Genomic DNA, 26,700 nt, shown 5'->3' on the forward strand with positions numbered 1-26,700 from the left:
ATACGTTAGTTTACCTGAGTATGGCATGAGTCTTGTCCTGAATAAAAGGGTTAGTTTCCATAGGGTGGTAAATTTTTTTCTCAGTGCACAGCCGGACTCCAGTGCTGGGGCGCTCACTGAGCCGGCCAACCTGACCCCGAGCCGAGACCAGTCAGGGTCATAGGTCACCGAGTGGCGACCGAGCTGCCACTGATCGGGATTGATTGGGGTCCGGGTCATGGAGGTGAACGCGATGTCATATCATAGATTATGTCGGGTTAATGGGGTTCAAAGTTATGGCGGTGAGTGCAAAGCTTCTGAGCTATTTCAAAAGTCAATGACCCGATTTTAAAATGTAAAATACCGACTTTGACCTAGGCTGTGACATATTTTTCCTTCTTTCAGAATCAAGAAGGAATACTCCATTAGTTATGGAATTGTGTCAGCAATCACCAATCATCTTTTGAGCAATTATCGAAAAAGAATAAAATACTTAAATGTTATCCAAGATTTTTCGCCCGCAGCAACAGCGAACGCAAAGCTATTTATGGACGAACAAATTTATTTGTGAACACACATTGCCACACCGTACCTAACATTATAATCAAATATTGCAGGTATGTCTAAAGTGAGATTACCTATCCGACCCTAAGCCACCCAAACTGATTGCTTACTGTCCAAGACGAAAGCCATTACTTAACGCAAGGACGGCTTAAGAAAAATAAAATACCTATTTTAGTTGGTTGTAATATATTGGTTCTTCAGAATAATCTGGTGTATGGGTTTTGTCAATTAGGATCTATTTACCTGTCTTCGGATGTCCACCACCGTATCTCTACTAACAAGGCCTCCTGTCGTCACTCTGACCCTTCCTATCCACTTGACACTTCCTGCCCCGCAGCCTGACCCTCCAGCTGGCCGATTGGATGGCCACCTTCCAGGCCGATTGGCCCTTCCCCTCCCCTTCCCGGCTCCAGGTCCGATCGGCGTCTGCCCGTGCGATCGCCGTCGGCAGCGGGCGGGGTCAGCCAACGGCAATCTGGTCCCGCTCTGATGAGACGCCGCCGTCGGCTAACACGCCAGCAAATTGAGCCTTTGATCCGGCGGCCGGGCCTCCCGCTGCTGCCGCCGGCCGGCAACCGCCTCCTGTTGACACCGCCGCAGAAAATAGCAGCCCGCCCCTCCCCGGCTGACCTGGATGGGCCCCCTCCACCCCGGGGCAGTCACCTCCCGAACAAACACTCGGGTGACACAGCGCCACGATTGCCGCCGACGCGTCACGGCCGTCCCACTCGGCCGGCGCAGATATGACCATATTGTCGGCAGATTGGACGGCTCTGGCGGCTCGGTTTTTGTCCGCCAGCTTTGTGGAGACGCACTCGAGTGCTCGCACTCGTTCTAGAGTATTTGTCCCGTGCATATAAAACAGGACGGAAAAGAAAAAGGCTTTCAAAATACGGCATATGGCTAAGGATGGAAAATATGCATGTTGAAGATTATTTGCAGGTCTACTAAAGGGATGAAATATGAATCTGAAGTCTCAAACGTAGAAATCAAAAGTGGATCCTAATGCACAAAATTTATGTATCTTGGATTAACAAGCAATGCAAATTTACGGAAGCACCAAATATTTAAGCTTTATTGCCCATTTATTACTGAAATGCTGGGAAGCGATTTCCAATGTTTGTTTTTTAACAGAGCTTATGATTAGGCTGCTTTAGGGTAGTTTATACGCCTGGCTATGCAGTTACGATGCTCATCAACGATGGAAGATTTAACCCTCGCCGGCCGAGGGGGGGGGGGCGGGTGCCGCCCCCCATAGGGTTTTTTCGCGATAGCTCCGAACACGCTGGCGATAGAGAGCTGAAACTTGGCATACCTGACCTTTGATCCAAGCTGGATCTTTTGACACCAACCGCATTTTTGGGTCAGGTCAGGTCACTGACCTATGACGTCATAAGTGAACCTCTGCACGGTCTTCAGATGTCGCAACTTCGCAACGCCCTCACTGCCAGAGGAGATGTCACAGGGAAATGAAACTTGCAGGATCTAGTATCCATTATGAGTCTCACAACTTGTATATCTCGGATTTTTCCTAAAGGTCATATGAGGTCAGGTCATTTTCGTGACCTCACCATTATAAGTCAATGGGGAAAAATTCAAACTGCTATTCTGGCGCCGGGAACGATCTCCAACTATCTCAAGCACACAGAATCGTGATTTGATTCACTCCTTGCAAGGTTAGATGCGTCACTTTTGCAATGTTGACCTTGCGTGACGTCATTTATGACGTCATCAAGGTCATATTAGTTTTTCGTCAATAACTCTTGATCAAATTGAGCTAGCGAGTCGAGAAAGCCACCAATGGACTCAGGAGGACCTGGCGAATCGAATGATATGCGACATGACCCCTTTCGACCAACTTCGTGACCTGGGGGTGCTGACCTGACCTTGACCTGAGGTCAACACCTCAAGTTGACCTGACCCGGACAAAAAGTATATCATTCGACGCGCCTGAGCGAGGCGAACACGATGCTGCCAAAATCGCGGCTCTGCGACCGTTTTTTGCGAAGTTATTTACCAAAAACTGAACCGTACCCTGGGGCACTTGACCTGACCTCAGAGGTCACCGGTTGACCTAGGACCTTAAAATCGGGTACCAATCTATGCGTCTCGTAACGGCGCACACGCTCGTTTTTTTCCGCGACGCGCTAGCTCCACCAGGGGCGAAACGGCGAGGGGGGGGGGTCGTACCCGCCCCCCCCCCCTCGGCCGGCGCGTATGTAGAAAACCAATAGGTCCGGCGAGGGTTAACACAGCAACACCAGCAGAATACTAAGCGCATTTGACTTTCAGCCTTTATCAACAAAGAACTCCGTGTACCTAATATTGGATGCAGCTGAGCAATTAGCAATTATCTTTTTGTGATTTTTCAGACACCTAAATGAATCTCCAAATCAAAATGCCCATCCGTCTATCCATTTTCATTCACAGATTTCACTTTCCAGTTGTAAGGTACGAAGTATTACTAGCTTCAATGTTATTACGAGCGAGCGAGCGCAGCGAGCGAAGCGAAGTCTTTTCAATATAGGTGTACCTAACGGAAAAATCTCAGTATGAGCGGCCCGGCCCGGCCCGGCCCGGCCTGTAACGCTTTTGAGAGGCTTATATCTCAGCAACCGCTGGACCGATTAGCCTGCGGTCTTTTTTGCTGGGTAGCCCATCCCTTCTAGCCCGTAATTGACTACTTTTGATACATCTCAGTGACCGTCGTGGCACGTGCCACGTGAAAAGTCAAGGGTGTTCAAGCAGTTTTGCAAAAGTAATGATTTTGAGAGGCCCATATCTCAGCAGCGGCTTGAGCGATTGTCTTACGGTAATTTTTATAGGGTAGCTGCATCCCTTCTACCAAAGGTCGGATACTCTTGATCTATGTGAGTGACCCCCACTGCACGTGCAAAATACAAAAAGAAGAGGTGCCAAATTTGTTCCCATTTCAGTAACTCGGTAATTACTGGGGTGATTTCGCTAAAACTTGGCATACAGGTAGGCACCGACTAGGCAATGCGTTCCCATGTGTTGCAGTTAGGGTGCTACTCACGTGCTACTGCACGTGCGTACGTGCAGGGGGCGTTTCCAGATCTCGAGAACGGCTGGGCCGATTGCGCTCAAATTTGGTACACGGTTGGGGACCGGTTAGTAGGGTGCCATGCAAAAGTCATTTTGGACCCCGTTTGCACGTGCGCACGTGCAGAATGCCGCTTCCAGATCTCAGGAACGGCTGGGCCGATTGCGTTCAAATTTGGCACACCGCTAGCGACCGGTTAGAAGGGTGCTTTGCACAAGCCCGTTGGAAGTACCCCCTCGCCCTTCGGCACGTGCAGGGCTCACTATCTCGCTCGCTCGTTCTTCGCCCAAAAGGCGTTTTACTGGTTCTATTTATCTGATGATTGCAATATTATGCAATATGCTATAAAGTGATCATTCTCATACCTAAAGTAAAAAAAAAATCCCAGCTCGCCCAAACTTAGGTGTGAACAAAAATAAAATATGTTGTTGTATGGTAGGCTGAGTTGGGATTAATTCAGGATCGTATGTACGATGTTCACAGGCCCCATCCCCTGCACATCCGGCTGCGGTCTCCATGTTTTGGTAACTAACTCGTCCCATTATGCAGCGGGACTTCATGCGGATCATTACTATTCAGCTGTCGTTAGGAGCCAGCAACACCGCGGCGGCCAGTCTCAGACGTCAATTCGGCGAACCGTTTAGCCGTATAACCGTAATCACCGACAGGGGAAGCGTTACATGGCCACGCCGTAAGGGCCATCACTGAAACGGCAGCAAAGCGCCAGGCGACGCAAGCCCATTACATTTGGATCCGTACATCAGAGTAGCCAGATTTTGGGCCAGTATCTCTCAACACAGGCCGTGCGGAGCTCTGCCAGATCCGGCACCCGTTGCTGCCGTAGTTTGGAACGTGCTCTATTCAATGACCTGTCAGGAGGATCATCAAAAATGTATTCGTGCTTGAGGACGTGCAGTCGTCAGGCCTGGCAACTGTCAAATGTCGCGCTTCTGTACGCGGGAAAGGAGAAATGCCGGCCTGAATTTGTCAGAAGACTGTTGGGATGTTGATAATAAATTGCCAGAATCAGTCACTTCCCGAGGCTGTATGTACAAGATTAATTGATGATATGAAATGGAGCGGCGAGTGATGCGGTCCGTCACTGTGTTGGAGCAAATGTCACTGAGAGCACCAGCGGGTGCTGCTAATGGTATTGTGTGATGATACTTCTATGGAAGGTTTAGAGTGAATCACTCTGGTAATCAAATCATTCAAGTCATGCTGTCATTTATGGTCGCTGCAGCTGCGGCTGGTGGTGTCATTGATGATTTTGTTAGGTATGCACATCGGTAAGGAATACTGGCGTCAGAAAGAGAGGAGTACGGGCAGAAAGAGAGAGGGAGGGAGGGAGGAGAAAGGAGAGAAGAGGGAGAGAGAGAGAGAGAGAAAGAGGGAGAGAGAGAGAGAGAGATAGAGAAAGAGGGAGAGAGAGAGAGAGATAGAGAGAGAGAGAGAGATAGAGAGAGAGAGAGAGATAGAGAGAGAGAGAGAGAGAGAGAGAGAGAGAGAGAGAGAGAGAGAGAGAGAGAGAGAGAGAGAGAGAGAGAGAGAGAGAGAGAGAGAGAGAGAGAGAGAGAGAGAGAGAGAGAGAGAGAGAGAGAGAGAGAGAGAGAGAGAGAGAGAGAGAGAGAGAGAGAGAGAGGAAAGTTGGGAAAATTGCCCTTTCGTCTTTTGAAGTGCGAACACCAGAGTTCGAAGAATGGTCGTCATCGAGCTAGCCTCACGAGCTCATCAAATGTGAAGTGCTTTCTGACCGAAATTTACAGCAACCGCCTCAAAATACTGCCACAACTAATGACATCACGCGTCCCTGACCTCACGTGACAGTCACGGCCTAAGGGTCACTGCCATTGACCGTCCCTGACCTCAGGCGGCAGTGGCGCTCTCAGGTTCACTCTCACTGTCACATTGACCGTCCCTGACCTCACTGTCATTGACGGTCCTTGACCTCAGGGACGGTCTATGACGGAAGCCGGGCCGACCAGTTCTCAGCTCGGTGCAGGATTGACGTTTGCCGTTTCGTGCTGGTGACAGTGGCCAGGGTTACTGTCGCTGCCATTGACCGTCCCTGACCTCAGGTGTCAGTCTGCCGCGGCGTCCGTCCCTGGCGACCGCAGTGTTCCGCCCCGACCCGGCGGGCCGGAGGCCACTAACGTCCTCCGATAGTTCGGCCCGCCGGCGGCCGCACGCGGCTAATGCCTCCCATCGCCGCCGCCGGATAAAGTCATTGGCCCTCTGTTGCGACTAATGACCGTTCGGGCGTGCCGGCCGACTCCGATGGGCCGACTCGCCGGGGCGTTTAGCTCTGCGGCGGCGGGAGGCGCGGTCTGCCTGTAAGCACGTCTCTCCCCAGTGGAGCGGCGCAGCGCTGCCGACGGCGCTGCCGCTGCCGACGACCGCTCTGTGATACTACTGCCAATCCGGACCGGTCGGCCAGAAAATGGCGATGTAGAGCCCAAGTTTCCCCCTAGTTTCCGCGACTGCCTTTCAAGAGATTCAGACATCGCCGTGTTCTGGAGGTGCTGAGCGGCCGTTCTGTTCGGAATGGGCCCTAAAGTTTCGCGTCGGCTAAGAACTGTGGGAGATGTAGTGCAGCTGAAGTGCAGTTAGAGCAGCACGCTCCTTTGGGTTTCCAATAACGTTACGCGTGGTCGACGTTTGAATATGCTTCTGTCAGCAATTTACGGCTGGTTGAAGTCTACGCCAGACTGTTTGGTGGAGGATCCGCTCGATGTGATTTATCATCGTTATTTGTGAAGCCGTGGTTATGAGCTAAACTATGAGAACTTGTAACATAAGCTCATCATAAGAAATGGCTAATCCTTGCCAAATAGCTGAAATTCGTGTCCGAAGCCCAAGAACTTCGAATTAGTTCAAATCATCGTGTCATGGGCCCATTCGGATCCTGGAAAAATAGTTTGGTTTTAAACTAGCCGCTGCCATTCACCTCACTCATGCATGAATGCAAGACGGGTAGCCCGGGTAGGTATAGGTATTGCATTCAGTTGATGAATCTAATGACATGAAAATTATCAGAAATATGTGGGTCAAAATATGTCTCTTATTTCAAGCCTCATATATGAACATATATAAAAAATATCCAGACGATATTTTTTTACTGCCTATGGACCAACACAGTAGACCCCACACTTCAGAGAAAGCCGATAACTGCACAGTGTAATATTTGTGTACTAGCTAACAATAAAGTAGGTACGCTGCGCTGCAGACGAGACGATCCGTGAAATATCTCGTAGTATTAGCCCATTTTACACCAATACGATAACGTCCCTCCCCCTCCCGCCCGCCGGCGTGTATATGCACACAACCGTCCGCGTACGAAAAGTTTTGTTACAGAGAGTGCCGGTCGTCTTTTGGGCAATCCATGTAAAGCCTAGGCAACGAGTGTACTCAGTTAATTTTGACCATATTTCAGGGAGTGCCTGGCCTCCGCCTGGCATTTCATGAAATGCCTAAAACTTTCAGGCATTCGCTGTAACGCGCCTATTTCTACGAAGATTTCAGTTTTTGCCGGCATTCCATGGAATGCCTAGGCATTTCATGAAATGCCGGATTTCACCCGATGCCTACGACATATATATATATATATATATATATATATATATATATATATATATATATATATATCCCTCGCCCGTAAACGGCGATCTGCCACCTTCGCCCATGCAGGGGGGGGGGGGGTTGGTGCGACCCCCCCCTTGGCGTTTGAAAACGGAGCGTCGTAGAGCTTAGCGGAAAAAACCAACGGATTGCTCTCGCCGAGATCTCGCGATTGGTGGTATATTTTTTGGTCCTAGGTCAACATTTGACCTACTTTTGACCGGTCAAAGGTCAAATTTTCGGAAAAATAGACTTTTTCAAATTTTCCGCGGCGATTGCGGCAAAACGGTGGGAGATATCGACTTGAAATCTTCACTATCGTGTTCCTTGATCAATTCTCTATCGTTTGGTATGTATTTCGTTTCCCTAGCTCTGAAAATGGCGCGTTGGGAGCGCCGGAAGTCGGCAAGGTCACAGTCGGCGGCAGAAATTCGAAAAATCAAAATTTAAATTTTTGAAATCTGATTGTATTTTTGGATTTGGGATGTCCATTTGCTCCCTATAGAAGCTAATATTGCTGCATATTCCCATTGAGGTGACAAGAATTAGCAAAATAGTGGTTCGGGCGCTTTTCAAAAATAGTACCGGACGCTGTTCCTCTTGTGACGTCATAGCTCCGTGACCTGACCTGACCCGGTCAAGTTTCTTATACCATATGATAGCCAATACTTGCCCCAACATGCATGGGAAGTTTCATCACGATCCATCAACCGATGTCCGTACCACCGGCAGGAAACCTCGGGCGTTGGCACTCAGTTTGTGAAAATCCGGCCGGAGGCTGTTCCCTTTGTGACGTCATAACTCCGTGACCTGACATGACCCGGTCAAATTTTTTTTATCAAAAGATGCGCAAGGTTTGCCCCATAAGGTACCCAAAATTTGGCGGCGCTGCGCGCCGCCGTTTTTGCACTATTTCCGAAAAACCTCAGGGGGGGGGGGGTTGCACCAACCCCCCCCTACATGGGCGAGGGATATATATATATATATATATATATATATATATATATATATATATATATATATATATATATATATATATATATATATATATATATATATATATATATATATATATATATATATATATATCAAAGCCATTATTTTATGTCGGACAAAAGTATTCTATTTCTCCTTCCAGTCAATGCGATTTCACTGTTCAAGACTTTCCAAAAGTCCTCCCTGCCATCTCGGAAACCTGCTTTGCGTGAGCCAACAAAGCGTCCAGGAGACCGCGGTCGTATTTTCTGGGCCCGTGCTGTGACAGCCTCTGGGGCGGAAGGCACGTCAGTGTTTGATGCAATCTCTGCGTCCAGTCAGATCCGAGTGCGCTTCAGTCTGTTTGCATTCATCCTACTTTAAATGCTTCAAAACGCTCCGGAGACGCACTTGATACGGGCGTTCAATGGGTTCCATTTCCTGCCAGTCCGCGGGATATCGATCCAGTGACGTCATTACAGCGGGAGAGAGTTCTGTCCACCGTTTTTGGGACGGTGACCTACCGCTTACTGTTCCCTGTCTGGTCCGGCTACATTGAGATCGCCCATTTTCGCCCGAATGTGACGCTCGTAATAAAGTTGCTGTTTTGGAAGTGAGGCGATACAATACCATGCTAGATATCTGTTTATAATAATTTTGGCTGTCGATTTTTTTTTTTAAATGAGCAAATTTTGAATTGGTTCTTAGGTAGGTATGCCTATTTTACGGAAAATAGGTATTTTGTAGTTTTAAGTTTGTGATAACAATTGGAGAACATATGGGACCGATACGATTGCTACTGTTCCTCGCAATCCAGTAAGAGTATCAGAGGCCACGCTCGCGTCTGGTAAAAACATCACTTGTCGAGACGAGCCGAAGGGTCTAAGCTATAAACAAACACGATTGAGTCTGATATTGCGTGCCTACCAAACTGCTGACTCGGCAGAACTTTAACATGGAACTTCAGAGATATTTTGGAATCTTGGCGGGAACAATAACAGCTGCACGCTTCCAGTAGATTTACTTGTTTACATCCATTCTCACTAATGTGCTAAAATTTAAAGTTGTGAATGGTTTCTGCACCGAACTTACCTATTATGCTTGATTTGAACGAGATTGTCAACTCTTGCGTCTACATCTTGTCTATCGTTCCCAGATTGTTGTCATTACAGTCAGTTAGTTCCATCCTAATCCACCCCAATTAGTCAGCTTCATCCTTATCCTTTCCAGTATGCCGACAGCTGAACAGCAGCCCATCTCTGATAATCTGCTTTCGTGATCAGTGGACATTTGACAACGCTATCCCCAGTCAGTAACAGCTATCCATGATCAGCTGACAACCAGTCAGCTGATCTCCCCGTTCCCAGCCATCACCATTGTTCACACCTATCCCCAGCCGGCCGCCTGCTCCCATGTGGATAACCCGGTGGTGACGTGAGCGCGCGGCAGGCCGTTCCCACCTGATGAGGCGGCAGGGCCGCGGCGGTGACGACCGGCCGTGTGGGCGCTCCCGCCGTTCCCCGCCCGTTCCTCGGCCGTTCCCCGCCTCGCCGTTCCATCACGGAGGACTGTAAAACGGACAGGAGCTCAGCCACCTAGCATCGGCTTCGGTCGCCGCCGGGCCGTCCGGGATAGATGAGAGGGCAGACCTGAAGAGCTGACCCCGCGATAACTGGTGCTAAAAGTCGGCCATCGGCCGTCACTGCATGGAGCGTAGGTATATTAGCCAATGCACCTATGCAGTGCGATCCGACAGTGAAGCGAACGATTGCTTGAAGGTTTGCTGGTAATTGGTGATCTTTGCTTTTGTCTTCCGATGATACGCGAACACATGTTTAGTCTCCTGGTACCCTAGTTTTTGGTGAAAACTTATGAGTAAAGCTCAGGCTACACTATCAGCGTTTTTTTCGGTTTCTGCGTGATTTCAGTTTCTGCGTTTTTACGGTTTCTGCGTTTTTTCGTTCCGGGCGGCCGCCGCGTGGACGGTGTTGTTTATAGCATAGTGATGGATAAGTGATCAAATTAATTAATTATTCATGTTAAATGTTATCGTGTTTTAACAAAATTATAATTAAATAATTGTTTTAAAGATTTTACAACTAACAAGAATATATTTTCGATCATAATCATTTGTCAGCTTAATTACAATTATCATGTTTGAAGTAGAATGATGAGTTTTGAAACACATCTTGTCTTCTTTATTCATGAATTACACCATTTTCATTATTTACACTTGAAACTGTTCCATTGTCACACTATTATTAGCAACAATCACTTCTAATCATTCATCACTAAAACGAAATCCCGCAGAAACCGAAAAAAAGTTCACAGCTCTGAACTTTTTTTCGGTTCCGACTCGTCGGTTTTTGCGGGTTTTCGTTCCACGGGACGCCAGACTGGCAGTGTAGCTTGCGCAATACATTCGCCATGAGGCGAACTTGACGACACGAACCGAAATCCCGCAGAAACCGAAAAAACGTCGGAATTCATGCTAGTGTAGCTTAGGCTTAACAGTATCCAAGTACTTGTCAAATCTAAGAAGCAGCACCTTTTAATCACTCCTCCTAAGTCCTAAGTCTAGCTGCAGTCGATTAATTGCTTTAAATAAAGATAGTCTCTGGGAAAAGTGGTCCAGACGACCGCAGAATAGACTCCTCCGCCACCGATATCAACCATCGCCAGGCACATATCCGATCAGCGCTCTCCCCTCATCACCCCTCCCCTCCCCTCCCCACCCTCCAGCCTCCTCAGCGACCGCCGCCGCCGGCGGCGATGCCACGCTATACTCGGATAAGATGCATTAGTGCTGACCTGCGAGGAAGTCGCGCAAAAGTTGGGCCGATCCGGCTCAACAGTCAGCGCCGGGGCGCTTATCTGGCCGAGCGCTGATAAACGGCGTCTATAGCATCCCAGATTGGGCGATGGAATTGACTAAATGACAGCCGAGCACACGCTGACCGATGTGATGAAGTTTGAACATGACATTGGAAATTCTCACGATTAATGTAACACCATCAGTGGGATCAATTTTGATTCAGAGCACCTTCTGAGGCCGAATTGAGTTATCAATAGCTTTGATGTCTCGCAATTGGGGAAGTTTGCTACTGTCTTTAGTTCGATAATGATGTCCGCAGCTAGCTGTAAGTTTCCTTGAATTCTGACACCACTTTCAACCATATAAGTTGAAGTGATTTAGCACGGAAGACAATTGCCTTTAGATGTTCCGCTGGTATGTTTGTTCATTTATGTTTCTAGAAGTATTTTTAATTGTATATTGTTCATTTTGACAAATGTTCAGTTTAATGAAAAACAATATCAAATTCTTATTTATATTCAATGTAAACGCGTTTCGATTATTTCTTTATCAATACATTGATACAATACAGATATACTGATTATGAACACACACGATTCGTGTGTGTTCATAATCACACACGAATCGTGTGTGTTCATAATCAGTATATCTGTATTGTATCAATGTATTGATAAAGAAATAATCGAAACGCGTTTACCTTGAATACAAATAAGAATTTGATATTGCTTTTCATTAAACGATTAAACTGAATATTTTTCAATTATTTGCACAAGATGCACCACGATTTTGTTATTGTTAATGAAAATTAGACCAATCTGAAAAGTTATAAGAATTTTGGGAATACATATTTCAAAACAATTATTTATAAAATTATTACATGAAAACTCACCAAAAATTGGCTGAATACTGTTCCGCCGTTAATTCATTAGTGTCAGTGAGTTCTCAAAAGTACCTACATCTCGCCTGGAGGTATACCCGTCTCCGGGCCCCCAGAGGCCAGTTCCGGCCGAAATAGCGCACTGAGAAACTGGGGACGGCCAGAGACTCCCCAGCCAGTCATGAAGACTATGTACGGGTCCATGTTCTCCAATGACCCGCACCGGACCGCGTCCGAGCCCTCCCCGAGGAGGTGGGGGAGGGGAGGGGAGGGAGGCAGCTCCCCCTGGCCGGTCCATCAGACATGTCCAGTCTCATGCCAGTCTGTGGCAGTCTGAGTCCTCCCTGAGGGACAGGCGGGAAACAGAGTGGATAGAGAAGAGAGAGGGAGAGAGAGAGGGGGAGGGGGAGAGACTCGTGATGCCATATCGCTATCGATAATGTGCCGGATTCAGCGTCAGGTGACCCGTGCCTCTTTCCCATCTCTCTCCCTCTCTCCCTCCCTCCCTCTCTCTCTCTTTCTCTCTCTCTCTCTCTCTCTCTCTCTCTCTCTCTCTCTCTCTCTCTCTCTCTCTCTCTCTCTCTCTCTCTCTCTCTCTCTCTCTCTCTCTCTCTCTCTCTCTCCCGGCCAGCGGTCACCCACCCAAAGGCTCCCTGACCGGCAGCTCCCTGCAGAGTCGTTAGCCACAGACAGACGTTTGGCCTGATGGTGCAGTCAGGTGAAAGGCGTATTCCATCATCAATGGCCAGCCGGGAGAAAGGAGAAAAAGAAAAATGATAAGACATAAGAAAGAGAGACGAGACAGAACTGGTGAATGATGTGCGACCGAAAGTTGATGATCAGGCGCCTTTAATGACTCTACCTAACAGCTGACCATTGCAAAAGAAGAGTCATTTATTTCCTCTTAAAAATGAAGGTGCGTGATGATACTAAAGCCACGTTCTGAGATAAAATGTCCTATGAATTTCATATACATGGATATTCAGTCGGGTAAAGTATGTCTTCCTACTCCTGTTTTCCATATGAATCAAGTCTCCACTATATTTTCCAGGAAGTTCCTCGAAGTCCAATTGACTCCCTCCCCCGCGTGCAGTTTATCCGGCGGCAACTTCCATCGGAAGAAATGTGCGTACTTGGTGTTCTGTTGGTGTGAGACGTCGCTGCGACTCCCCTCAGGCATCTGGCACAACAGGCAATCGGCGGCGACGCGTCGTATTTGCCGACGGCCGACCGACGACGCGACGAGTGTGGCGAAATATTGACAAACACCGAACTGGCGGAGCGTGGCCGCTTGTCTGCTGCGTGTCGCCGGAGCCTCGCCGTAACAGATGGTTATAAACGCTAATAGCTGCTTCAGGTGTCCAGAGTGATTATCCGATAACTCATTGCACCGCTAAGAGTGATGGCGAAACCACCCGATAACGCAGTCCCAGATCTGAGTATGCGGCACAGCATACCATTTCAGGCGCTGATTGCTAGCGACATCTGTTGACGCATATGGAAGTAGGTTGGCAAGGAATATTACGCTTATTGGATACGGTCCGCCGTGATAAAAAGAAACAGATGCGAAAAACTGTCTCCGAAGGCAAGAAAAAGAATCGCTCGGCGACGTTCTGACAATATTCTATGAAATCAGAATTGTTATCCACTGATGCGCCATTAGCACAATAAATCAAACTGATGTCTCCCTGCAGTTTACAAGGCGAGTCACTTGTCTCAAAAGTTTATATAACTATTGGAGGAATTCTGAACTAGCTCAGAGCACGGAAATGAACCAAAGTCGATCGCATAAGAATGCAGCCGGATCATGTGCCACGTGGGCGCAAAAGCAGGAAGTCGGGACGACCAGTTCTCAGCTCGGTGCAGGATTGACCTTTGCCGTTTCGTTCCACTAAAACTTTATCTATGGCTTGTGAAGGCTGTGAGGCCGTCCTATCAAATGGCACATTTTGCGCTAGTGATGGTTGTGCTCCTTGCTCTATCTCAATGTGTCAAACAGCAGTACAATGTCTAAATGTAAATTACATTAACTTTTGTCTTCCAGTTCATATATGCAGAGAAGACTGCTTCAGCTGCTAAGCAATGTACTTAAATACCCGCTATAAACAGCGGGCGGGTGTCCATGTAACGTTTTTGAATGACAGCGCTCAGTTGCGTGACTGTGAGTTGCTGACCGCTGTCTTTTTAGGTAGGCATGCTTCAAATGGCTAGGTTCTCCAGCAACACAAGCGGATTACCCACAAACAAATTTCTGCTTCCTTACGAGCGATTCCAACAAACCAACATGCACTGATCGTCATCACCTGACTGTCTCCTGCCAAGCTTGTTATCGCCTTGTTTGTTCCACCACGCGTAATAATCAACGTCAATTCATCTGCGCTAACGGTGATTAATTCGAGCCAGCACCAAACTGCAAGACTTTCAGGAGCGCAGTCACTTAAATAAAGTGTAATGAAACCAGATGGGATACGCTTTATCATCTTGTCTACTCCGGTGGCCAATTCAGATTTGAAGGCTCCCTCGAGAGAGTTATGAATGCTTTCGGACGCGCAGACGGTTAAGTTGTAATCTTTGTTAGGAGGTATTTTTAGCTTGGGAAAGATAAATAGCCTTGAGATGAGGTTGACTAAAACAGCATACGCTCTCACCTGATTGTGGAATGCATGCTTAGCTGAGCACGCTTGGTTTAAAAGGAAGCCACCGTTTCCCGCTTCATCTCAACAACGGTTCCTTGAATGCTTAGAAACCGTCCATTTTAACGTACATCAGGATCCAAAAATAATATACTGCTTGTGCCAGAAAGGACTTTTGGTTGCACATGATCTGGAAAGCCGTTTCTCCAATGAAAAACAGATAACTACAATTTAGATTTATCTTCGCAAAGGCTTCAGCCTTCCATTCTGTCCACACTTAGACATCATTAACCCTCGCCCCGTTGGGGGGGGGGCCATTTTGGCCCCCCCCTGTGGTTTTTCCTGAATAGCAAGAAAACGGCGGCGCGCAGCGCCGCCAAATTTTCAGTACCTTCCTGGGCATCAATTTGACACCTTCACACCAAATTTCAAGTCTTAGGTCACCTTAGGTCAGGAGTTATTGAGGTCAAACTGAGGTCATGTTCGAGCAAAAATGAGCAAAAAACATGCAATCTTGAAACGCTCACCAAATCTACAGTTATCAAGCAATTTCAAAGTTCTTTATATGGTCTAGTAGACAAAAAGCGGCGCTACAAAACTGCTATCTCGGATTTTCAAAATTTTTGGTTTTTGACCAAACAAAATTCAAAAAATTGATTTTTTTAGAAAAACTTCGAAAAAATCCAAAAAATTTCCGAATTTCGAAAAAACCGGAATATATGTGATAGTCCCAGCGCTCTTCTATATACATACCAAATTTCAGATCGATATCTCGTTTTTTGGCCAAGTTATAGCGAAAAAACTGTTCAAAAATGATGACGTCAAATTTTTGAACTCAATTTTTAGCAATTCTAGACCACGTACGGCAAAACAAAGACCACCATTGAACTCCCCGTGACGAGCTGCATCGATTCGATACCCATTTTATGCAAAAATATTGACTTTGAAATTTGACCTAATTTGACCTGACCTTGACCTGACCTTGACCTGACCTTGACCAAAACGTGATCTAAGATGGCCCCAAAGGCTGCTTGACCCATATAATCGCATTTGTCATGCAAAATGGACCATAAAACATGTATCACACGACACTTTCATATTGTGACCCCCCCGTGACCTGACCTCTGTGACCTGACCTGGTATCAGTGACCTCAAATAGCAAAATATGTGTTTGAAGAACATTTCCCCGTCGATGATTTTCAATGAAATGCATTTTACTCGATTTTACAGCGCATTTCTTGAAGTGCCTGTAAACGGTGAAAATTGGACCTTTGACCTGACCTGTGACGTCATCGGTTTGACCTAGGTCAATAAAATTTGGTCACAAGGTAGTTCCCCGTTGGGGCTATCCAACGCCGTTTACCGCTTGTCGCTATGTTGCGTGGTTCTCGAGATCTTAGGGGGGGGGGGGCCAAAATGGCCCCCCCCCAACCGGGCGCGTTGCTCGGCAGAGCCCAACGGGGCGCGGGTTAAGATCTTGTATGTATACAAAACTTTACTAAGACCAGGGGCTATTCAATTTTAAATGTTTTCTTTTGTATCAAGTACACGAATGATTTAACCGAATTCGCTCTGATATTAGCCTACCGATAAAAACGTTTTATGTTGCTCGTTTGATCGAGTATCCTGTTCCAGTCTTCCAGTCGGACCTGTATTTCGGAGAAGCAGTCTCGCTCCATTTCGAGCTTCACGGCTGACCGGTAGCTATCGCTGCCACGTGTCCAAGACAAGTAGGACCTCCTCTCACGCGAGATAGCACTGCGCCACATACTGCATCACTTTTACCTACATATCAAAGACATAAATTTGTGTTTGATTGTACAACAAACTGCAATCAACCTCGTTACGATATCGCAAATAATTGGATAGGGTTTGACAGGGAAAGGATATAAAATATCAAACGAAAAATGTCTATGATATTTTAATTGAGCTGATGCAGTGAATGACGAGCGCCTAATTGCAAAGAGAATTGAGAATAACATTTTAAAGAGGAAATACGGTGGACAACAGCTTGAACAAGAACACAAAGACGTAATCGTGAATACCTTGAGCCGCCACACACAGCTTCAACGCCATTCTTTAACCCTCGCTGGACCTATTGGTTTTCTATATACGCACCGACCGAGGGGGAGGGTACGACCCCTCTCGCCGTTTCGCCCCTAGTGGAGCTAGCGCGTCGCGGAAAAAACGAGCGTGTGCGCCGTTACGAGACGCAGAGATTGATACCCAACTTTAAGTTCCTAGGTCAACCGGTGACCTCTGATGTCAAGTCAAGTGCCCCAAGGTACGGTTCCGTTTTTGGTGAACAACTTCGTAAAAATGGGCCGCAGGGCCACGATTTTGTCAGAATCGTGTTTGCCTCGTTCAGACGCGTCGAATGATATACTATTCGTCTATTCGTTTGGATGAGTCAACTTAGGGTGTTGACTTCGGGTCACGGTCAGGTCAGCGCCCCCAGGTCACGAAGTTGGTTGAAGGAGGTCAAGGTCAGGAGGTCATATCATTCAATTCGGCAGGTCATCCTGAGTCCATTGGTGACTTTCCCCACTTGCTAGCTCAATTTGATTGGGAGTTATTGACAAAAAACTAATATGACCCCAATGACGTCATAAATGACGTCACGCAAGTTTAACATTGCAAAAGTAACGCATCAAACCTTGCAAGGAGTGCATAAAATCACGATTCTGTGTGCCTGAGATAGTTCCGGGCGACATAATTTCATTTTTCATTTTTTCATTCAACGGGGAGAAATGCTTTCATTTTTCCCCGTTGACTTAAAATGGTGAGGTCACGAAAATGACCTGACCTCATATAACCTACAGGAAAAATCCGAGATATGCAAGTTGTGAGACTCCTTATGGATACTATAGGTCCTGCAAGTTTTATTTCCCTGTGAAAGCTCCTGTGGCAGTGAGGGCGTTGCGAATTTGCGACATCTGAAAACCGTGCAGAGGTTCACTTATGATGTTATAGGTCAGTGACCTGACCTGACCAGAAAATGCAGTTGGTGTAAAAAAAATCAGGCTTGAACCAAGGGCCAGGTAAGCTAACTTTCAGCTTTCTATCGCCGGCGTGTTCGGAGTTATCGCGAAAAAAAAAACTATGGGGGGCCGCCCCCCCCCCTCGGCCGGCGAAGGTTAAAGCGAATTTCGTTATCCTCCAACCAGCGACTTTGCGTTAACGCATGACCCTCTCTGGCCTGCAGTAATGATGCATATTTGAAAGGCTCTTATCAGGAACGGCGGTCGGCCGGCCAGTTCCCTGCAATGGGCTATCTCCTACCCCACATTCATCTCCCATGCATTAGCGGGTTGGCTCGCGCAAAATGCCGGCCTTGGCGGGCCTGATCGGCGCTCGGACGGACGGCTCAGGACGAACGAGCCGTGCGAGCGTAGCTAGCTCGGCGGAGGTCCGGGCGGCTGCCGGCCGGGGTGGCGGCGTCTGCTAGTGCCAATCGCAGCCCTGCCCTCACACCCAATAGCCAGAACTGAGCGGGGAAGACGGAACGGTGGCTGGCGGTGGCACGTAAAGAGCGTCTCCCATTGCGGTGGCTGCCGTCTCCGCCGGCCGGACGACACATCCATTTAGATTGGAATGATACAGTCAGATGATGGTCAAAGAGCCGGCGAGGTATCCAAACGGACATTTAAGGGAGTCCCTTTGAGGAGGTGGCCGCCACGCCAGCTAGCTGATGAGCGTCAGCCTTTCTCGACCACCGTCCGCTCGTCCCACTGCGCTCAGCCGAGCAGCTGGGTGTGCCGCGGACCGTTTACTGGGTTCCACGTCTCGGTTTACTTAATTCGCCGTCCGTGGAGCGAAAATATAGCGCAACAAGAGCTGTGTTTAAGCTGGACGACTCGTGTTGGACTCAGGATATTGCTAAACGCTGCTGCAAGCGTTGTGATGAAGTGGTGCAAAATGCCCTCAGAGAGTTCATAGTTTGCAGAGTTCCCAGTCATCAACCACATCAACCGGAATGAAGTTTCTGCTTGAAATCTTCGGGTATTATTCTGGAGTCCAAGTTCAAGACCGCGAGTTATGGTCCATTCATTGCAGCCAGGAATATTCAAAAGAAAGTTGAATGGGCCCAATTATGTTCCTGCTAATGGCTAATCGATGATCTTGGAAAGTTCTGGGATTAAGTTTCCTTTTACGAGTGTGGTTTTTTAGTCTGTGGTTCCTGATTTTACATTAACGACTTTGGATTATGCTAATTATAATTTTGAATAAAGACAAGAAGCCGGCAAATGGTTAGCCAATGGCGGATCCCCGCAAAAGCACAATTAACACTGCTCGATAGGCGTTATCACAAGTGTACTCGCGGCCATTGGGGCGACGTAAGGAAAGAAGAAAACATCTGGCCCCAAGAGCTTTAAATTATCAGTTAGCATGCAACTTTTCCTTGCTGTGTAAAGATTCTACAATCAATTATTAGATAAAATTGCATTTAAAATCTTCCCTTTATGTTTTTCCATCGTTTGCACAATATATTACTTTACTAAGCTAGATTAACACTTATTGTAAATAGTTCCAGCATCATCAAGAACAATAAGGAAGGCTTGAAGTGAATACAATAATCTAAACGGTTTTGCAAGATGTGAAGATCACTTCTAGAATTGCCTCTAGAAATATTGAAGGCAAAAGTTCAACTTTTTTACAAGACGGATGTCTATAAACCTATTCAACGTGTAACAACTCAGCCGGTATTTCGTCGCCTACAGCCCAGCTTTCCCTAGTGACCGCTAGAGGCGCTGCTATCGATGGCCACCCGTGCCGCCTAACGTTCAAAACTGGGGCTCTCCTACCTCGAATAGCCCCCCGCCACCCATCCCTCCCTCCCCTCCCCTCCCCCCATCGGTACACAGAAGCGCCGTCTGGCAGCTTCCGGGCGGGCCGGTGTCGGCTTCCTCCCCTCCCCTCCCCTTCCGGCCGACACGGTACTCCGTCCCTGCGCGTCCGGAGCCGTGTCCGGGACGGTGTCCGGACCCGTGTCCGGGGCAGTGTCCAGGGTCCGGGGCTGGGAGTAGGATCCATGGGGACGGACCCGAGGTCCGTTCTCGAGAACCTGGACGGATCTCAGGTAAAATGCGGTGCATAGAGGTCGTGTTGAAATGATGGTTCGAGACGCCGTTTCCTCGAAACATGTTGTGGATGATTCCATGAATTAATCCCAAGAAGTGAGAAGCCCGGAGAAAGTACACATAGGAGATGGCTCTGAGAGGAAAATGATTGAATTTAAGTAGATGGTTCTCGGGGAGCGAATACTTAGACCAGGTTACTGTGGACACTGTGCAGGACTAGCAGAATGAGCTAGACTCGTGTGACTGGCTGTAGGGTGAAGACTGCTATAGGTCAGAGAAGATCGGCTTGTGTGTTAATTCACTCAAAGGTTCACTGGTCTAGCTTGGTTTGGTCTTGTATGTGATAGGTCTTCAGAGAATGGATTGGAACGGCATTCATGTGCGCCCATTCGTCGACAAAACTGGTCGTTCAACGACCAGTTCTGTTTCTGCTGGTGTCAGTCTTCGCCTAATTCGGGTCTCCCACACGTGAGCGACCCGAAACAACCAACAATCGGGCCGAAACAAAGAAGCCCGAAAACAAACAAGCCGAAGCAACCAGCCTGCAGGCTTCTTTGAGTTGGCTGATATATCCTTAGCACTCACAGACTGCTTTGCTACTCGCATTATCCTCCGCGAGAACAGGCAGCCATGGCGGCGGAACAGGGAGGGCACCGGGGCACCGTGCCCCCTTTGATTTGGGCATTTTAACATTAGCCCTATGGGCGTTGCATGGAAAGAATGGGACCAAAAGTCGGCAGTGCCCCCCTTAATTGAAGGTGTTCCGCCGCTACTGCAGGCAGCGCTAACTCGACTGATGCGTCACGACTTCCACTGACCGCAGTTCACCGTGCCGGGTGTCTGTCCGGCGTCCACAAACCAGTCAGTTTCAGAGTGTGCTGTCGGTCGGCTGAGGTCAACCAGACCCGAGCTACCGATAGTTATCGACCGACACAGCAGCCGCGCAGTTCTGTTCCAGGGCCAGACCGATACTTTTCTCACCACTGCCACACTCTGAGCCGAAATAGGAGCGTATAAGTATAAATAAATACGACTACGTCGTTCGTATTATATTATATAATTGAGGCGTAGTATTTGGTTGCATTAGGGTTTTAGTTATTTTCGTATTTTACAAAGGAGATGGGTTCTCTGAGTTCACTTTTTATGAGTTATAGCAGTATTGCGTTGGCCAGACAACATACTTTTTTGATGAAATACTAGGACTTACTCCACAAGGAGATCGAATGGGTCGGAGCGCTTTCAATATGTATTATACATATCGTCGTCAGCGAATCAATAACGGGTCGAATCGAGTCGGGTATCGAAGAGGTTCGGGAGCTGCGCGGCAGAGCGATCACATACTATTCGAATTATGCATTAAAGAGAATAAAAAACACGTGAGAACAATCATGATACACTAGCTGCTAAAATGAATTAAAATTTAATCAATTAAAATCAATTTAATTCCATCTCCACATCATGTCATTACATACTTTTTTGTTACAACTGCCCCTCTTCTAGCAAAATACCTAGGTATAAGCAAAAACAGGGTCCATGTTGTATGCGATCGTACTTATTGCATACAAAAGTGTTTAAGGTAGTGGTGTGTGCGAATCAAAGTTCACGCGGTATATTAGAACGTTTAAACACCTAAATGTAATATGAAATTGATTAACTTTATTTGCTTTATATGCTAAAGGAGTACCCCTTCCTTGTGATTAACTCTTCTTGCATCGATTGGTTAGACGCTACATTTCAGTATTTATTAATTTACCTTATTAAACTGGTGGTTAGACAAGCATGAAAAGCCCTGTTGACTAAAGATACAAAGCGACCGAGCCGTCAGCTTTTGTTTCTATGTAGCTCTACGAATTTCAGCTACTATAGTCGTACAACGTTTTACTAGACAATGCGTTCAGCTTAATGCTTGTAATTCTGACGACTGCAATGTCGTTAATCTAACCGACTCAATGGTGAGCTGTTGAAATCACCGGGCTCAAATAGAGTTATGCATGCGACGTGAGATGTCCATTTACCGGCCTCGTAAGGGATGGTGTTCATTATAACAAAGCAGGTGCCACACAAGTTCTGAACACCATGATGGACTCAGTCGGCAGTTTTTTAGCATAAATGAATGCGATAGTCCGAATGTTGAAGATTCAACATTCTTTAGCGCGAGTACCGAAAATGTGACCGGTCAAGCAAGCAATAAGAAATGTAAATATAGGCAAGCTAATAGAACAAATAGGGACTTGTCATTTGTACTCCTAAATTGCAGGAGTATAAGATCTGAAAACAAAGCAAGGGAGTTTAAATTGTTTGTACGAGAACACAACCCTGATGTCATTATGGGTAGGTACTGAGTCATGGCTAACAAACGACATAAGTGATGCGGAAATATTCCCACATAACTATGTAACATACCGAAAAGACCGTTGTGACAGGACGGGGGGAGGAGTTTTTATATGTATCAGAGAAAGTATAACTAGTTACAGGGAGGATTGGAATAATACCGATGAATGTGAGGCGATTTGGTGTAGGGTCATTGATAAGGGAAAGAAACATTATATCATAGGGTGTCTTTATGACCCACCTAGTGACTGTGAACTTCGGCTATCCGAATTCTTGTCTGTTCTCGAGCAAAAAGCACTATCCACAAATTCCAGAATCATTGTCGGCGGTGATTTTAATCTTCCAGATATAGATTGGACCAACATGATCAGCTCGACTGGTGGAAGATACCGCAACAAAAACGATATTCTAGTAAATGTTGTGAATAGTTATGGATTGGAGCAAATGGTTAAGGTACCAACCAGGGTAACTGAACACGCTAGCAACATTCTGGACATAATTATAACTAACGTTCCTCAACTAGTTAACAACCTTCACACATGTTTGGGCATTAGTGACCATTTAGCTGTGATATTCCAAACCCAGGATGTAGCACGACAACCAAAAGTAAAACGAAAGATAAAACAATATAATAGAGCCAATTTTGAAGATATAAATCAGCGTCTTTATCAATATTTCATACAATTTCGTGAAGAAGCACTTTCACGGACCGTTGATGAAAACTGGATTATGTTCAAAGAGGCGATAAGTAATGTAGAAAGCAGCATACCTACCCGTGCCTTTACCATTAACGGAGATCCTCCGTGGTACAGTCTTAGACTTAAACGTCTCGAAGACAAACAGAGACGGTTTCATCGAGAAGCAAAATTTTACAAATCTGCTGTTTCTCTGCAAAGGTATAGAGAAATTCGGGCGGTTGTAAAACAGGCATACAAAGAAGCAGAGTCCAATTACAAAAGTAGGCTTGGGTCGCTCTTGAAAGAAGACAATAGACATTTTTGGAAGTATGTTAAAGCAAAAAGGACTAAAAAACCGGGCATTACCTCTATTGTATCCGAGAGTGGGAACATTGTCCACAACCCGGAGGATATAGCAAATATTCTTAACAATCAATATAAAGGGATATTTTGTGAGGAAGATGATACAGATACAACATCATTGAGCGATTGCACTCGCACGTCGGAGGTTATGCCGCCGGTTCTTATTAGTTATCATGGCATCGTAGGCCTCTTACAAAATATTAAGGTCCACAAAGCGTGTGGCCCTGATGGCATTAGCGGGGCTATTCTAAAACATTGCGCAAAAGTGGTCGCAATGTACCTCAAAATGATTTTCGAACAGTCTCTTGATATGAAAGACATTCCTCACGATTGGCGTCAAGCCACAGTGCACCCAGCTTTCAAAGGGGGCAGTACCAAACAACCTGTAAATTATCGTCCAATTTCGCTCACATGTATATGTTGTAAAATGATGGAGCGTATTTTAGTTTCCCATATTGTGATGCACCTAGATGATTTTGACCTATTCTCTGATAGTCAGCATGGATTCAGAAGACATCTTTCTTGTGAGTCACAACTGTTACTGCTTTATCAGGATATTATGTCATCCATTGACAAGAAAAAGAGTGTTGATTTGGCATTCATTGACTTCAGTAAGGCGTTTGATAGGGTTCCACATAAACATCTCTTAACTAAACTAAAAATGTATAATTTAGATAATAACGTTCTTGGCTGGATTGAAGCCTTCTTATGTAATAGAACGCAGAGAGTTCTGGTTAATAATTGTTATTCTGATGTGATTAGAGTTACGTCCGGTGTCCCACAAGGGAGTGTATTGGGTCCAATATTATTTCTTTTATATATTAACGATCTTCCGGATATGATTAATTGTCAGATAAAATTATATGCAGATGATGTTGTTCTTTACACAGACATCTTAAGCAATGAAGAATGTAGTTTTTCGTTACAGGCAAATATAAATAGATTATCTCAATGGTGTTCCAAATGGAAAATGTCTATTAATGTTGGAAAGTGTGCTATCATGAGAATGACAAAGCAAAAACTTGCTGCAATGCCTAGATACTATTTGAATGGAATAGAAGTTCAGGTTGTCAATGAGTTCAAATATTTAGGCGTGCATATTTCGAATAAATGTACCTGGCAAAATCATGTACAACATGTCACTGGTAAAGCGAATCAGATGCTACGATTTATTAAGCGAAATTTCAAGGATTGCCCACAAGCTGTAAAGGAAATCATGTATTTGTCCCTTGTTAGGCCACATCTAGACTATGCCAGCTCTGTTTGGGACCCATGGGGAGAGGGTATGAAGCATGAGCTGGAAATGGTTCAAAGGCGCGCTGCTAGATTTATACTTAATGACTACGACCGACATAGCAGTGTTACTGACATGCTGGCCACAATAGGATGGGTATCCCTAGAAAGCCGACGTAGAGAGGCGAGATTATGCTTACTGTACAAATTACACCATGGCAACATGAAAGTAGATGTTAGTAGAATTATATGTGAACCTAGCTATATATCACGGAGTGATCACCCTAAAAAGATAGAGAGACTTCCGTCGAGATTACTTCAGTACCATAACTCGTTTTTCCCAAAAACCATAAGAGAGTGGAACCAACTTTTGCCCAGCATGATGGAAGCCGAATCTGTGGAAGATTTTCGGAAAAACGTTCAAACACATGTAAATTCGGCGTAAACGTGATTGATTGTAATTGAAATTGCTCATGAGTAATGCAGAATGAATCAATCTAAAATCAGTAGTAATGTGAGTAGGTATGTACTTGTGTGTATGTACTTGTGTGTATGTGCGATACTGATGTGTGCATGATGTGTGAACCAGATTTAACATCACCAGGGCCAACCGGCATTCGTGATTGTTGTAATACATGATACATGATACATGAGCTTGGAGAGAGCTTTGTGACACATGAGTGTCTTTGAATAGGTTACAACATGACAGACGACACTTTGGTGTAAAGTTTACCGCACCTCACCTCTTCTGTACCCGTATTTCATTTGTCGTCTAGATTATCCTCAGCAATACGAGTGATTTTACAGCATGACACCCATCATTCTCATCATAGTTAAATTCAGTTCAATAACCAAAGAAGGGCACGAAAATACGAACTTTAGAGTTTGATCATGCAATTGAATACCCGAATATACGGATGCCTGTGGACCAGTCACTGCGATTTCTCAATGTATCGGCGACATCATCTGCAGGTCATTTGAAAACACCATCCCAAATGGCATCCATAGTCGCGCAATTCAATGTCCCGATAGTGTGATCACCTCATCGGACTCCATTGAGCCCACTCGATCAGAGATCCGGCCCAAGTTCGCAGCAGATAGCTCTTCTGCTCCGTATCGTAAAGGCGTCATTTGCTGTTTGTCCGGATGACATATCGGCACTCCAAAAACGCCATCAGGTCAGATTACAATGTTCTGCCGCTTAAGTTAGGGCCCGGAAGAGATATGGTCGGGTGATCAATCAGCTGTCGGGAGCGGCGAGGCGTCCAGTCTGCCAGCCTGCCGCTCCGATCCCGGGGCTGCCCGGCAGGACCGTCCGCCGGGGGGTGGCTGATCGAACGATTGAGCGGGATCGCCGGCACAGGGGCACAGACGGATGTGCACCGGGTGCATCAGTCAGCCGTGAGAGAGACCGAATCGACGGCCATCAGACACAGACCGACGGCAGGTGCGGCTATTGGAGGCGGCTGCGGGACGGGCGGAAACACAATATAGGTGATGGGCCGGCTCCCAATCAGACAAGGAATGTGAAACTACCGCCCTTAACTATTGGCCAATTGCCGAAGGGAAATAGCTATAAAATTATATGCGTAAATGATTCAAATGCTTTCATTTTTCATTCGCGAAATAAATTATACCTCTTACAGCTTATGATGCCCTTCCCGAGAATCACGGGCCTAAAACCTGAAATGCCTCCCTGAATATCACATAGCTAACTAACTCAGACAGTTATGACTGGACCGCTGAGTCCGCGACCCCGGCTGGGTGTGGGGCGAGGCAGATTAATGGCCACCTTTCTCCCGGCAGCTGATCCCATCATCCGAGCTTGTCCGCGGGGTTTCCGGAGGGGCGGCCGTCCCTCCCACCTCCCACCGTTCCACCGGCGCTGAATCCGGGTGATAAAAGCCGCGAATCCCAGTCGAAATGGACCGGGAAACGACCCGTGCCTCGTAAACGGTTCAGCGGTAACTCCATCTCGTTCTTCTTATAGCGACTATTTCCGCCTTTTCCAAATATTACGCATAGTATTTCCCACCATTTTGTTCCCTACTTTTGCCGGTCGATCAGCTGCTTTTCAAAACGCTTTTTTCCTGCTAGAGAGAAAACAGCTACCAACCATTCGCACCGCAGTACCCTCCCGGGAGTAGCTAGCGCACATGGTGACCAATTTTTTCCAAAGACTATGATAGGTTTGCCGCTAATGACGTCAGAGTGACGTCATTTTTGCCATTTTCGACCCAAAAAAAAGGTTTCGCGGGAAGAGCTGTCAGGCCTACAGCTTTAGAGATACAGAAAAATATTTCAGACATAAAAGGTGTGGAATTATAAGAGCTACAAAACTGCTATTTCGGTTTTTCGAATTTTTTGGATTTTGACCCCCAAAAATAAAAAAATAGATTTTTTTTTAAATATAATAGCCAAAAAATCCAAAACGTTTTTAGAATTTCGAAAAAAAACGGAATATATGTGATAGTCCTTACCTCCTTCTAT

The 26,700-nt window shown here is 46.4% G+C and overlaps 1 protein-coding gene across 1 annotated transcript in view; it reads right to left on the reverse strand.

Moving 5' to 3' along the window:
- Positions 1–9,757, reverse strand: part of LOC122380565 (UDP-xylose and UDP-N-acetylglucosamine transporter-like) — a 36,065-nt gene extending 26,308 nt beyond the window's left edge. Inside the window, exon 1 of the mRNA XM_043363818.1 lies at positions 9,661–9,757. The gene's annotated coding sequence lies outside the window, so the exon portion shown is untranslated. The remainder of the gene's footprint in view (positions 1–9,660) is intronic.
- Positions 9,758–26,700: the final 16,943 nt, after the last annotated feature.

The sequence above is a fragment of the Amphibalanus amphitrite genome, unplaced genomic scaffold, assembly GCF_019059575.1.
Source record: "Amphibalanus amphitrite isolate SeventyFive unplaced genomic scaffold, NRLGWU_Aamphi_draft 000101F_arrow, whole genome shotgun sequence".
Taxonomy (NCBI): Eukaryota; Metazoa; Arthropoda; class Thecostraca; order Balanomorpha; family Balanidae; genus Amphibalanus; species Amphibalanus amphitrite.